The sequence below is a fragment of the Orcinus orca genome, chromosome 2 (genome assembly GCF_937001465.1).
Source record: "Orcinus orca chromosome 2, mOrcOrc1.1, whole genome shotgun sequence".
Classification (NCBI taxonomy): Eukaryota; Metazoa; Chordata; class Mammalia; order Artiodactyla; family Delphinidae; genus Orcinus; species Orcinus orca.
The window spans coordinates 23,958,495-23,971,186 of record NC_064560.1 but is presented as its reverse complement, the minus strand read 5'-3'; positions in this window follow the sequence as shown (position 1 = coordinate 23,971,186).

Below are 12,692 nucleotides of genomic sequence, written 5' to 3'. Positions count from 1 at the left end.
CAGGGAAGGGCTGAGCGATGGAGGGATTGGGTGTAACTATAAAGGAGTAACAATTCAAGGGACATCTTTGTGGTGATGAAACTGTCCTGTATCGACTGTGGTGGTCGTTATACACATCTACCTGCGTGATATAATTGCAAACAACTGACCCCCCTTCACACACACACACACACACACACACACACACACACACACACACAAGTGCATATAAAACTGGTGAAATCTAAGGCTGTGGATTGGACCAATGACAATTTCCCTGATTTTGATCTTGTACTATAATTATGTGAGATGTTACCAACAGGGAAGTCGAGTTAAGGGTATGTGGGACTCCACTATTCAGTAAATGTGCCTTGCTCGACTGGCTGATTAGTTTACTATAAGTAATTATCCACATCTTCTGTTTTCTAAGTGCACCTCCTGAATAAGACTTAGAAGTGAATCTCTCTTGGGTATTCATGAGTTTTATGTGTTGTATGTCAGAATCAATATTTTTAAGACGTGGCGATGCCAGCGTTTTTGGAGGGAACACTGCAGGGTTGACTGGTGATATTAGGCGTGTGCTAATGCAGTGCCACTACAGTAGAGCTCCTATGATTATTCTAGAATGACACAGGAGTTCGTATCCACCCACTGCCTGGTCAGTGTTTTACTGTTCTGGGTCCCTATTTTGCCCAAGGGCCTTTGGATCACCTCAAAATAGGTGAGCACCTTGCGCCATCTAGTGGAGACACATATAAAAATATTTCCAGTTATTTACGGCTGAGATGTGCAGATCCACACCTTCCAAAAGGCACTTTGGTTAGACTTAGGAATCGCGGTAAAAACAGAAACTTCGAATCAAACTAAAATCTTTTCCCCAGTAAGCAGGCGCTCTAGAATCATTCTTCCAGACTCTGCCAGACTGTTCTTCCTGATTTCGCACAGCAGCTTCCTACTGAAAATGGACAGAAGACCTAAATAGACATTTCTCCAAAGAAGATATACAGATTGCCAACAAACACATGAAAGGATGTTCAACATCATTAATCATTAGAGAAATGCAAATCAAAACTACAATGAGATATCATCTCACACCGGTCAGAATGGCCATCATCAAAAAAATCTAGAAACAATAAATGCTGGAGAGGGTGTGGAGAAAAGGGAACCCTCTTCCACTGTTGGTGGGAATGTAAATTGATACAGTCACTATGGAGAACAGTATGGAGGTTCCTTAAAAAACTAAAAATAGAACTACCATACGACCCAGCAATCCCACTACTGGGCATATACCCTGAGAAAACGATAATTCAAAAAGAGTCATGTACTAAAATGTTCGTTGCAGCTCTATTTACAATAGCCAGGACATGGAAGCAGCCTAAGTGTCCATCAACAGATGAACGGATAAAGAAGATGTGGCACATATATACAATGGAATATTACTCAGCCATAAAAAGGAACGAAACTGAGTTATTTGTTGTGAGGTGGGTGGACCTAGAGACTGTCATACAGAGTGAAGTAAGTCAGAAAGAGAAAAACAAATACCGTATGCTAACATATATATGGAATCTAAAAAAAAAAATGGTCAGAAGAACCTAGGGGCAAGACGGGAGTAAAGATGCAGACCTACTAGAGAATGGACTTGAGGATATGGGGAGGGGGAAGGGTAAGGTGGGACAAAGTGAGACAGTGGCATGGACATATATACACTACCAAACGTAAACTAGATAGTTAGTGGGAAGCAGCCGCATAGCACAGGGAGATCAGCTCAGTGCTTTGTGACCACCTAGAGGGGTGGGATAGGGAGGGTGGGAGGGAGGGAGGGAGATGCAAGAGGGAAGAGATATGGGGACATATGTATATGTATAACTGATTCACTTTGTTATAAAGCAGAAACTAACGCACCAATACTAACGCACCAATTCTCCAATAAAGATGTTAAAAAAAAAGTTTGACCAGAAAAAAAAAAAAAGATACAGATTCCATTATCACCTTTGTCATTGATGATGCTATTTTCCAAAATGGTGCAAACTTCTTGGTTCAAAGTACAATCATTAATTTGCACAGTAGTTGAATTCCCACAAATTCAATTACATTAAAACATTTTTAAACTATCGTGTGAAATAGAATTAGGTTGGAAGACCAAATAATTTTAAACATGCTTTTCACTTACACAAATGTCTGGTTGGTCATTCAGATGCCTTGTGGCCTTCACTGTCCTGTGCAAAGCAGGACACTTGTTATTCTTGACCTCACCCACCAATTGCTAGCAGCACCTTAGAGTCATTAAGACAACCAGAAGATGCCCCCATAAACTCCCAGAGTAGCCCCTGGCGGAGGCCCACTTCATGGTTCTAAAACATTACAGGGGGCCCCCATTTTTTACCATAAAGCAAGCTATTGTGTGCATGTGTATGTGTGTGTGTATTTATTTTTATTTTCATATTTACACACACTCAGAGGTGGTCCTCCCTTTGCAACGTGAGACCATAAACATGACGCTAGATGCTAATACTGTGCAAACCAATGAATAATAAATGGGAAAAATGATGATTATTCCTTGACCTTTAAAATTTTTTTGTCAAAACCTTAAAAACTCTCTTACTGTTGGTTACAAATGCATAGGAAAATTTAAAAAGAGTAAAACTAGTATTTATTGAATACACCATAAGTTCAGACATCAAAAACATTGAGAAAGTGGTTCACTTTTTGGTAAAAACTTACCAATAGTAGTTGAACAGTGCTGGCCTTCTTCCCGCTGTGTAACTTCTGACATTAAGTGAGCATCTTCTCTATGCCTGGGGAAATTGCCCTACCTCTTTCTAAGTTTGGGTTCGCTTCCCAAATTTCTTCCTTTGAGCTTTCAGTGCTGTGAAACACCTCCAAGGGTTTCTTTAAGTGTGTTCTTTTGGTGGTGTCACTTTCTCTAAAAGACATCCTTCTTTCCATCACAACTGCTTTCCTCATTTATGCAATAAATTCACCTTCACAGAATTTCTGTGGCTGCCCAGCTAGAGTGTCCACATCCCCCATGTCAGCTTTTCGTTGTGACTCCATTTACGTTCAAATCCAAATTCCACTCCCAGCATGATTGCTTTTCATTTTCTTCCTGCACTTTCATCTTTTGGGCCAATTCTCCCTTTCGATCATCCGTGTTTGTAAAATGTCACATGGGTTTATCACCGGGAGACAAGGAGGAAACACAAGTACATGCTTTGCTGTCTGTGTTTGAACCCAATAACAGACGCTTAGCGGCCAATCACAGAAAGACCGTGAAAGAAGTGACATGATTGATCATTGATTATGATGAACCTGCTGTTTACAGAGTGGAATTCTTGCCCTTGAATCTGGGGAGCCTGGAGACTCTCTTGACCCAGTAAAATGCAGCAGAAGTGTGACTGTGTAATTTCCATGGACGGGCCTTACCCATCTACAGCTTCCACTGTCACACACCAGGAATACTCCTGTGGCCCTGCAGCCATGCAGGGAGAAGTGCAGGTCACGTGGGGAGGCCACAGAGAAGAGAGTCAAATTCTGAATTTCATTCAGAATTGAATGCAATATTCCAGGTAGAGTCTACATTGGTGAACGCACTGAGTCTTCACTGCTTCTGGAATTTATTTTGGCCTATCCAGATGTCTTTGGATTCTCCATCTGTCCACCAGAATATTAGGCATTCTTTCCAACAACCTGTCATCTGAAATTTTGTCCAGTGTTTCATTCACGTCTACTTCAAGTATATTTTATTTGAACAAGTTCTGTGAGTTTTATTTTTTATTTATTTATTTTTGGCTGCGTTGGGTCTTTGTTGCTCCCCACTGGCTTTCTCTAATTGCGGTGAGCGGGGGCTACTCTTCATTGCGGTGCGCGGGCTTCTCATTGTGGTGGCTTCTCTTGTTGCAGAGCACAGGCTCTAGGCGCACGGGCTTCAGTAGTTGTGGCACACGGGCTTAGTTGCTCCGTGGCATGTGGGATCTTCCCGGACCAGGGCTCGAACTTGTGTCCCCTGCATTGGCAGGCGGATTCTTAACCACTGTGCCACCAGGGAAGTCCCTCTGTGAGTTTTAGAATGCTGTTTCTCACCACAAAATCCATTCCTTCAATTTAACATCAATCTATTCATCAAAGCTCTTCTGCTTGGATTTGTTCAAACAACGGGTTCTGTAATTAAGCAGTTTAAAGCTCATTCGTTTTCATTTTCCACCTCATCCATGATAAGCACATTGGAAACCATCTGTGCTTATAAGAAGTCTGGGTCTCTAGCATAGAAACACTGGGGTAAAAAGAAGTGAAATTAGTTCAATCAAGCACTGCTTAATCACTGATCCTTTAGGCAGGAAATGGCCCTTTGCCATTCACAAGCTTACAAATCAAGGGGAAGAATTAGGCTATGATACACGGTACGGGCATGTTAATGGATTATGTGTGTGTGTTACCAGCCCCTGACTCTGCTGACAAATTAGTTTGCATCTCAGGACCGGACTAGGCTTGGGCCCATGCCTCAGGTTTCAACTCCAGCCACCAGCAGCACGCACCGGAAGGTGGCTGGTTCCTCCCGCTTCCTGACCCTTGAGAAGGTCTTTATACAGTATTCTTGCACCTTCCCGTGGTTTTCAGACTCCCCTTCTGCCTCCTGGGTGCCCACCTCCCAAGACTTCAGAGCCCAGGCTGTCTTCCTCTGCCATCTCTGGTCCATCTGCCCCCAAATGTCACATTGATTCCTCCCACTTTCTTCCTATCCCATAGAATCTAGCGAGCCTTAGTCACCAGACCCCTTCCGCACACATGACTTTGTCAAAATGCTTCCTTCTCAAGAGTTCTCAAACCCTCTTTTGAATGGTTTCATTCATTCATACTTTTTCTAAAAAAAAATAAAGTCAACCTCAAGCTCCCCAACCTCTAATTTATAGAATCTAAATGGCTTCCTTTTCGGAAATTGAAGGAGCCAAAGGAGCATCATTTACAAGCTCTTTCTCCAGAATTTCTTGTGGTTCCCTGGCATGTAATTAGTCTTGGGCCGAGACACGATTAATTTGAATTAGTTCAGTGCAGCCTTATTACTGCTACATTCCTCCTGGGTTTTACCCATTGCTCATGCTACACCTTCCAGCTGGTTATCCTATTCCAAGGAAAAACCAAGCTAAATAAACTCCCAGTTAACATTACCACTTCTTTCCCCGGCTGTAGGCCTAGTATTCTTCTTCATTGTCCCCCACACGCTCCAAACACAGCTTTAAAGGTGCCTTTTGGTGTTGGGATCTCTCACACATCTATTTATTCTTTTAGACTTCCCAGCACTGCTCTCACAAGTGTGCTGGTCTTCTTGGTAATGACCCCTTCAATCCACCTCTCCTTCCAAGTCCCTTTCACCTGCCATCTCACTGGAAAAGAGGGAGAGAGTTTACCCTATTGCCCTGACACCGAACTGCAAGAGGTACGTTAGGGATGAGAGTGAGGGAGGCTCATGAGGCCCCTCCTTGATGCAAGGCTAACAGGACAGCCTTTCTCCTTGGCTGTGTTCATTCCATTTGAAATGCCCTTGAGACACCCTTGAGGACACAAGAGATGTAACATGAAATGAAAAAAACCACCGAGTACTTACCTGGAGATCAGAATTCCATGGATTAAATGTGCTTTGATACACTACTGATCACTGCTGACATTAACTGAGCACTTAATATGTTGCAGGCACTGTTCTAGGCCCTTTACACATGCTCAGAGTTGAGTACTATTTCTTATCCCCATTTTTCAGATGAGAACATGGAGGCATGCAGAAAATTGCCCCAAGTCATGAAGACAGCTGGTGAGTTAGCAGGCTAGGGTTGGGGCTGGAAATGAGGAGGAACCAGTCTGCCCAGTTCAGACACCATTGCCACTACTAGTCTGTCCCCCACCCTATATCACTCCTCTGTCCACGACCAGCTTGTATCACTCTAGCCCCGGCTTAGCTTCTCAAGCCTCACTTTCATCATCTTTTAAAGTAGACTCTCAGCTAGATGACTTTGAGCATCCCTTGTGGCTCAGATACCCACATACTCCTTGCCCTATTTACACCTCAGAGGCAACCACAATAACTCATATGAAGGTACTTCCCAACCTGGGACAGCAATACCAGCTGTCAGTGTCATAGTGAGAGCAGCTTCCAGATGTGATCCCTTCCCCGCCAGAAACACCCAGATTCCCTGGGAGGGATGCAGGAAGCCGCTACACTGGAATTGACCTATAACGGCTGGTCAGTCCCCAGGTACCCATGGACCCAACTGTCTCCCTTTTTGCAATGGGTTTGAATGCAAACTTCTGAGACAGGGAACACAGAGCAGAAAATAATGGAAACGACTCAACGGCAAAGCCAAGTTTTCGTGGCTCAAGAATTAACAAGGAATAGAAAACCATAATTTGAAAACATCATATGCACCCCAATGTTCATTGCAGCACTATTTACAATAGCCAAGACATGGAAGCAACCTAAATGTCCATCAACAGATGAATGGATAAAGAAGATATGGTACATATATACAATGGACTATTACTCAGCCATAAAAAGAGAATGAACTAGGACTTCCCTGGTGGCACAGTGGTTAAGAATCCACCTGCCAATGCCTCGGACAAGGGTTCGAACCCTGGTCCGGGAAGATCTCACATGCCTCAGAGCAACTAAGCCCACGAGCCACAACTACTGAACCCACGTGCCACAACTACTGAAGTCCACGTGCCTAAAGCCCGTGCTCTGCAACAAGAGAAGCCACCGCAACGAGAAGCCTGTGCACCGCAACAGAGAGTAGCCCTCGCTAGCCGCCAACTAGAGAAAGCCCGCACGCAGCAACAAAGACCCAACACAACCAAAAACTTTTTATTTATTTATTTTTTTTATTTTTTGCGGTACGGGTGCCTCTCACTGTTGTGTCCTCTCCCGTTGTGGAGCACAGGTTCCGGACGCGCAGGCTCAGCAGCCATGGCTCACGGGCCCAGCCGCTCCGCGGCATGTGGGATCTTCCCGGACCGGGACACGAACCCACGTGCCCTGCATCGGCAGGCGGACTCTCAACCACTGTGCCACCAGGGAAGCCCCAAAATTTTTTTTAAAAAAGAGAGAAAATGAAATAATGCCATTTGCAGCAACATGATGGACCTAGAGATGATCATATGAAGTGAAGTAAGTCAGACAAAGACAGATATCATATGATATCACTTATATATGGAATCTAAAAAAAATGCTATAAGCGAACTTATTTACAAAACGGAAACAGACTCACAGACTTAGAAAACAAACTTATGGTTACCAAAGGGGAAAGGTGGGGGGAGAGATAAATTAGGAGTTTGGGATTAACATATACACACTACTATATAGAAAATAGATAATCAACAGGACCTACTGTATAGCACTGGGAACTCTACTCAATACTCTGTAATAACCTATACGGGAAGAACATCTGAATCTGTATATATACATATATATGACTGAATCACTTTGCTGTACACCTGAAACTAACACAGCATTGTAAATCAACTATCCTCCAATATAAAATAAACCATTTTTTAAAAAGAATGAACAAGGAAATCAGCCCCCCAGACTCTAACTTTGTGTTTTTGGCTCATGAAACCTCTACCCAATGTCTAACATTTTTCTTCTGAAATCTCTTTGTGTTCTGTTCCCAAATTACAGCAGCCCACACCTACACCTAAGAGAGAGGAAAAAAGATGTGACAGAATAATGGAATATCATCTTGAGAAATTAAAACAAATAATCTTTGAAGAACCTAAGGCAGAACATCTTAACCTGACTACTAGAAGGAAGGTATGAGAGTTCAAATACGTGTAGACAACAGACCTGCTCCATGTCATGCCCCATCTGAACTAGCGAAACAAGAAGGTAAGGGTCAGATACAGCTATTTGTGCGTTAGCTCACCTTTGACTTTGGACTTTTAAAAATATACTCTTTCACAATGATAGAACTAGAACTGGGTTTTCTAAATGTGTGATAGTTATCACCGCACCGTTATCTAAGCCACCATGCCTTACACTCAGAGCCACAAATCCCAAGTGTATTGATATTCCCGAGAATTCTCATTGGGCACGAAATGAGTTATTCTTTTATTTAAGCATTATGAAGTGTACTGAAATGTTTTTCTCTTAGATTCCTACTGATTCTCACATCTATGAAAGTCAATATTCTGGCAGCATTTGTGGTAGCGATTTCCATGCTATACATCGGGAGAATGTACGTACCAACCGATACATTCCATTCACCAGTGAGAGCCGCCCAGGGCCAGGGCTGGTGGAAGGGCCCCAGGTGCAGGACCCCATGACCTGAATACACACCTGCCCTGATAGGGAGCCTGGCGCTTCTGGACAGCAGGAGAGATCAAACGTGGTGGGTTTTTTCCCAAGACCTTGGAATTTGGAGATAGGCTATCAGCATAAAAAGAGAAGCGTGACCCAGGCTGCCCTTAGCTTGGCTTGTCCTGAGGTCATTCCAAATATCAGATTATAGTCATCAGAGATGAAATGACCAATGGAAGGGGCCAGAATATTGGAAATCATATTTCTATTTGCAAAACATGCCATAAGGTCTTTTTTTTATTAGCAGACCAACAAAAATGTTCCACATTATCCTTGCCCACAGCCAACCACCTCCAACACGCTAGCAATCTCAGAAAACAGCAAAATGTGCTAAGTAACTTTCTTTTAGACCGTGTTAATTTTACTTTCTCAACTTCAGTGTCCACAGTATACTATGGAATTTATTTCAACATTAATAACTGTTAAAGATATCCACCGAGAGATTATCTTGGACCTCTTAGTTGAGGATGGTTTTGTTCAAATTTTGGAGGTTCTGTTTGGTACTCAACCCATAAGGTCTTAATTGTCTTTATCTCAGCAGAGAATGCAAAGCTGTGACAGGGTTTTTCCATGAGGGCTAGGCTGAGGCACCCACTGGGCTGGGAACTCCCCCAGCCCGCGCTACACAAGGGAGGAGAGGGGTGTTTTTCCCGCTTCCGGTACCCAGAAGATACATTTTTCCAGAAGGTATAGCACTGTGCAATTTCAAAGGCTGAAGGGAAAACTTAGGCAGAAAACTAGAGACAACTCTCGGTTATATGCCCTTGATTCTGTTTTACATTCCAAGCTGGGCTTCTTTTGCTGTTTAGAACAGTGACAGTAATGATACAAGCACAGAACAGCTCCTAGATTTGCGCCAGGCACCTATCTTGTTCTTCACTTACTCTTCCTCACGGCCGCCCCATGACGTGAATGGGATAGCCCCATCTTACAAGTGAAGAAACTGATTCACAGCGAGATAAAGTAACCTGCTACAGTGACTAATCTAGTAAGAGGTAGACTCTAGATTTTGAAGATGGTATTGAATATTATGTTCCATTATTGGGAGCCAAATAGCTCGATGTGGACATATTTTGAAAAGGACAATGTATGAAAGGAAAGAATTATTACTCTTGGGCCCAGGTCACCTTCCAACAGTGATTCAAGTCAGTGTTGATACTTAAGGGCCAGTTATGTTCAAAGGCACTGTGGTGAGTACTGTCCGCAGTGCTGGGCACATAGTAGGCTGTCTATAAAGAGTGGGTTTTTTAGTGTATTTTATTGAAGTATAGTAGATTTACAATGTTGTGTTAGTTTCTGATGTACAGCAAAGTGATTCAGTTATACATATATGCATTCTTTTTTAAAATATTCTTTTCCATTATGGTTTATCATAGGATGTTGAATATAGTTCCCTGTGCTGTACAGTAGGACCTTGTCGTTTATCCGTTCTCTATATAATAGTTTGCATCTGCTAATCCCAAACTCTCAATCCTTCTCTCTCCCACTCCCCTCCCCCTTGGCAACCACAAGTATGTTCTCTATGTCTGGGAGTCTGTTTCTGTTTTGTAGATAAGTTCATTTGTGTCATATGTTATATTTTAGACTCTACATATAAGTGATATCATATGGTATTTGTCTTCCTCTATAAAGAGCGTTGAATGAAGGAGTGTGTGGTCTCTACACTTGAGAAAATGTAGCAAGGCATGGAGGTGTGTGTTGCAATTATGCCCCCAAAGGACACGAATGATGAATGTCAGCCAGAGGAATCTGCACAATGTTGGTGACGGAAGTCGCAACTAAGAAGGGCTTTGAAAGAGGGATGTGGTTTTAATAGAGAGACGTTGGAGGAAAAGGGAATTCCAGGCAAGGGGAACTGTGTCGGGGAAAGCACTTGGTTGAAAGGTTTGGAGGTGAGCCAATACTCTGGCTTTGTGGTGTGTAGGCTGGAGCTCAGGCTGAAAAGGTAGAGCACTGACCACCATGAACATCAGTCTTGGCCGGATCCTCTATAGAAAGAGAGTGAAAACTTTGGAGCAGGGAGTAACCGCTTCACAGCTGCACTCGGACGCTGCTTCAGCCGTGGTGTGATGGATTCAGAAACAGCAGCCAAGACGTCTCTAGAAAACATCGCTATCATTCCAGAAAAATTAATGAGAGTAGTGACAGTGGGAATGGAGAGAAAGTGCAATCCATATCGGTTGGTATGTCCCCAGAAATGCTTACCACGTTCACTCTTAGCTGAGACCAAGCATTTGGGGGGGGGGGGCGTGTAAATTCACTACCCAAATCATGCAGTACACACTTAACAAAACCAAATCAACGTACATGATCCGAACCCACGTCATCTTCATTCGTAGCAAACACCGCTCTACCTTCAGCTAATAGATTTATTTGTTTAGCTTAGATCTCTATTCTATTTAAGCAAAATGAGGTGGCACGTGAAACAAGGGATTTTCTTTATTCCACCAAGTTTACCTTTATTCCTTGCGGAAAATATTTTTAACTGATTTGAAACTGATTTTTTTTTTGCTCTTTAAATTGTTTTTAAAATGTTTAATTATGAAGTATTTCAGAGAAAAGTTTAAAAATACACTTGTTTAACAGACGAAGCCTAAGTGTCCCTAGCAGGATGAATGGATGAAGAAAATGTGATATATACATATGATAGACTATTATATTTAGCCTTAAATAAAGAAGGAAGTCCTGACAGGCGTTAACATGGATCGACCATGAGGACGTTATGCTAAATGAAATAAGCCATTCACAAAAGGACAAATACTGGATGATTCCACTTATATGATGTATGTAAAGTAATCATACTCATAGAAAAAGAAAATAGAATGATGGTTGCCGGGAGCTGGGGGCAGGCAGAATGGGGAATTATTGTTTAATGGGGACAGGGTTTTAGTTTTGCAAGATGAACAATTTCTAGAGAGGTACTTCACAAAAATTTGCATACAATTAATAATCTTAGATTTAATTCTCTCTTCTGACTTTCTTTTTAGTATTATTTGCTGTGACATCTAATTTAACCCTATACCAACTTTGTAACCCCCATTTTCAAGTATTTGAAATAAATAAGATAGATTTTAATGCTATCTCAACTTTCAGTCTGTTTTTATCTCTTGGAGATAAAGTGTAATTGTTAGAAACAGCATACAGTTGAACATTTTTAAAACAATCATCAGTAACCCTTCATAATCTTACAGATAAATTTAATCTATTTGCATTTTATATTACATTTGAACCAGCACTTCCAGTTATTTGGGGCATGTGCTTGGATTTAACAAATAAATTTGTCATTTTTTAAAGATCATTTTGCATATTTTAATATGTCAGTTTATCTTTTTTGGCATGGTTTTGATTTCCTCTTTTCACTTGCATTGTTTTTGAAATAAACTTTAAACCGTGTCCCTTTGAACAAAATCAGAGCGCAATCTCAGAGAAGTGACCTGTTCATCCTGGGTTCACTGTAATCCTCAAGATGAGTGTCTGGGGTCCACAGAAGCTAGCTGGGTCTGGTCGGCACGGATCTGGTGGAAACAGCCCTACATCACCAGGTTTCAAAGGCCATCGCAGACTTTCTGTTTGCATGTGGGTGAAAGTTCCCCTGTGGGAGTGAACTTTGAGAAAGTAGAGGTTTTTTCAGCAGCAAGACCCGGACCAGGTGATGGATCAGGGACCTCGGGCAGGAAGCCGTAGTTCCATCCTGGCAAAGGAAACTGCCAGAAAAGACATGGGAGCTGGCCAAACTGAGGTCCACAGCATGGCTCTGTTCAAGCAGATGTCTGGAGTAGCGGCTCATCAAGTACACTGGCCACCCAGCTTGGGAACTACAGGTAATTAGTCTAAATTCACACTTGGAACACTGATCCCAGAGATGGACCCCAGGCTGCCTCTCCTGGACGTGGTCATGAACAACAAAGGATTTGAGGTCAGGCTGACCTTGAATTAAGTCTCCACGTGCTAACTATGAAATGTGGAATCAGTTATTGATACTTAACCTTACTTTCCTCCATTGTGAATGAAGATAAATGTAGTACACATCTCACATGGCTCTTTTATAGTTGAATAAAAACAGGGGGTTAAAGTTAATGTAGGTAAAAGTGCATGACACCACAAAGGGCTCCATAAATCCTAGTTAACATTGTTATTAGGATTCATGACCATGGGCGGGAAGGGATTCCAGGCTGGGCTGTCTCTGGTTCTGGGATGGGGAGAACTGATTTTCCGCTGACCTGAGTGAGACTGACCAGGGGCAGCCGGAACAGACTCTGTTCTCTTAATCAAAGAGGTTCCTGAAACTTCCTTGCTGAAGGGGTGCCTAACCTCCCACACTGCTGCTTGCCCAGTTCTCTCATGAAATAGGTTCTCGGTTTTCAAAGGGAGAGGG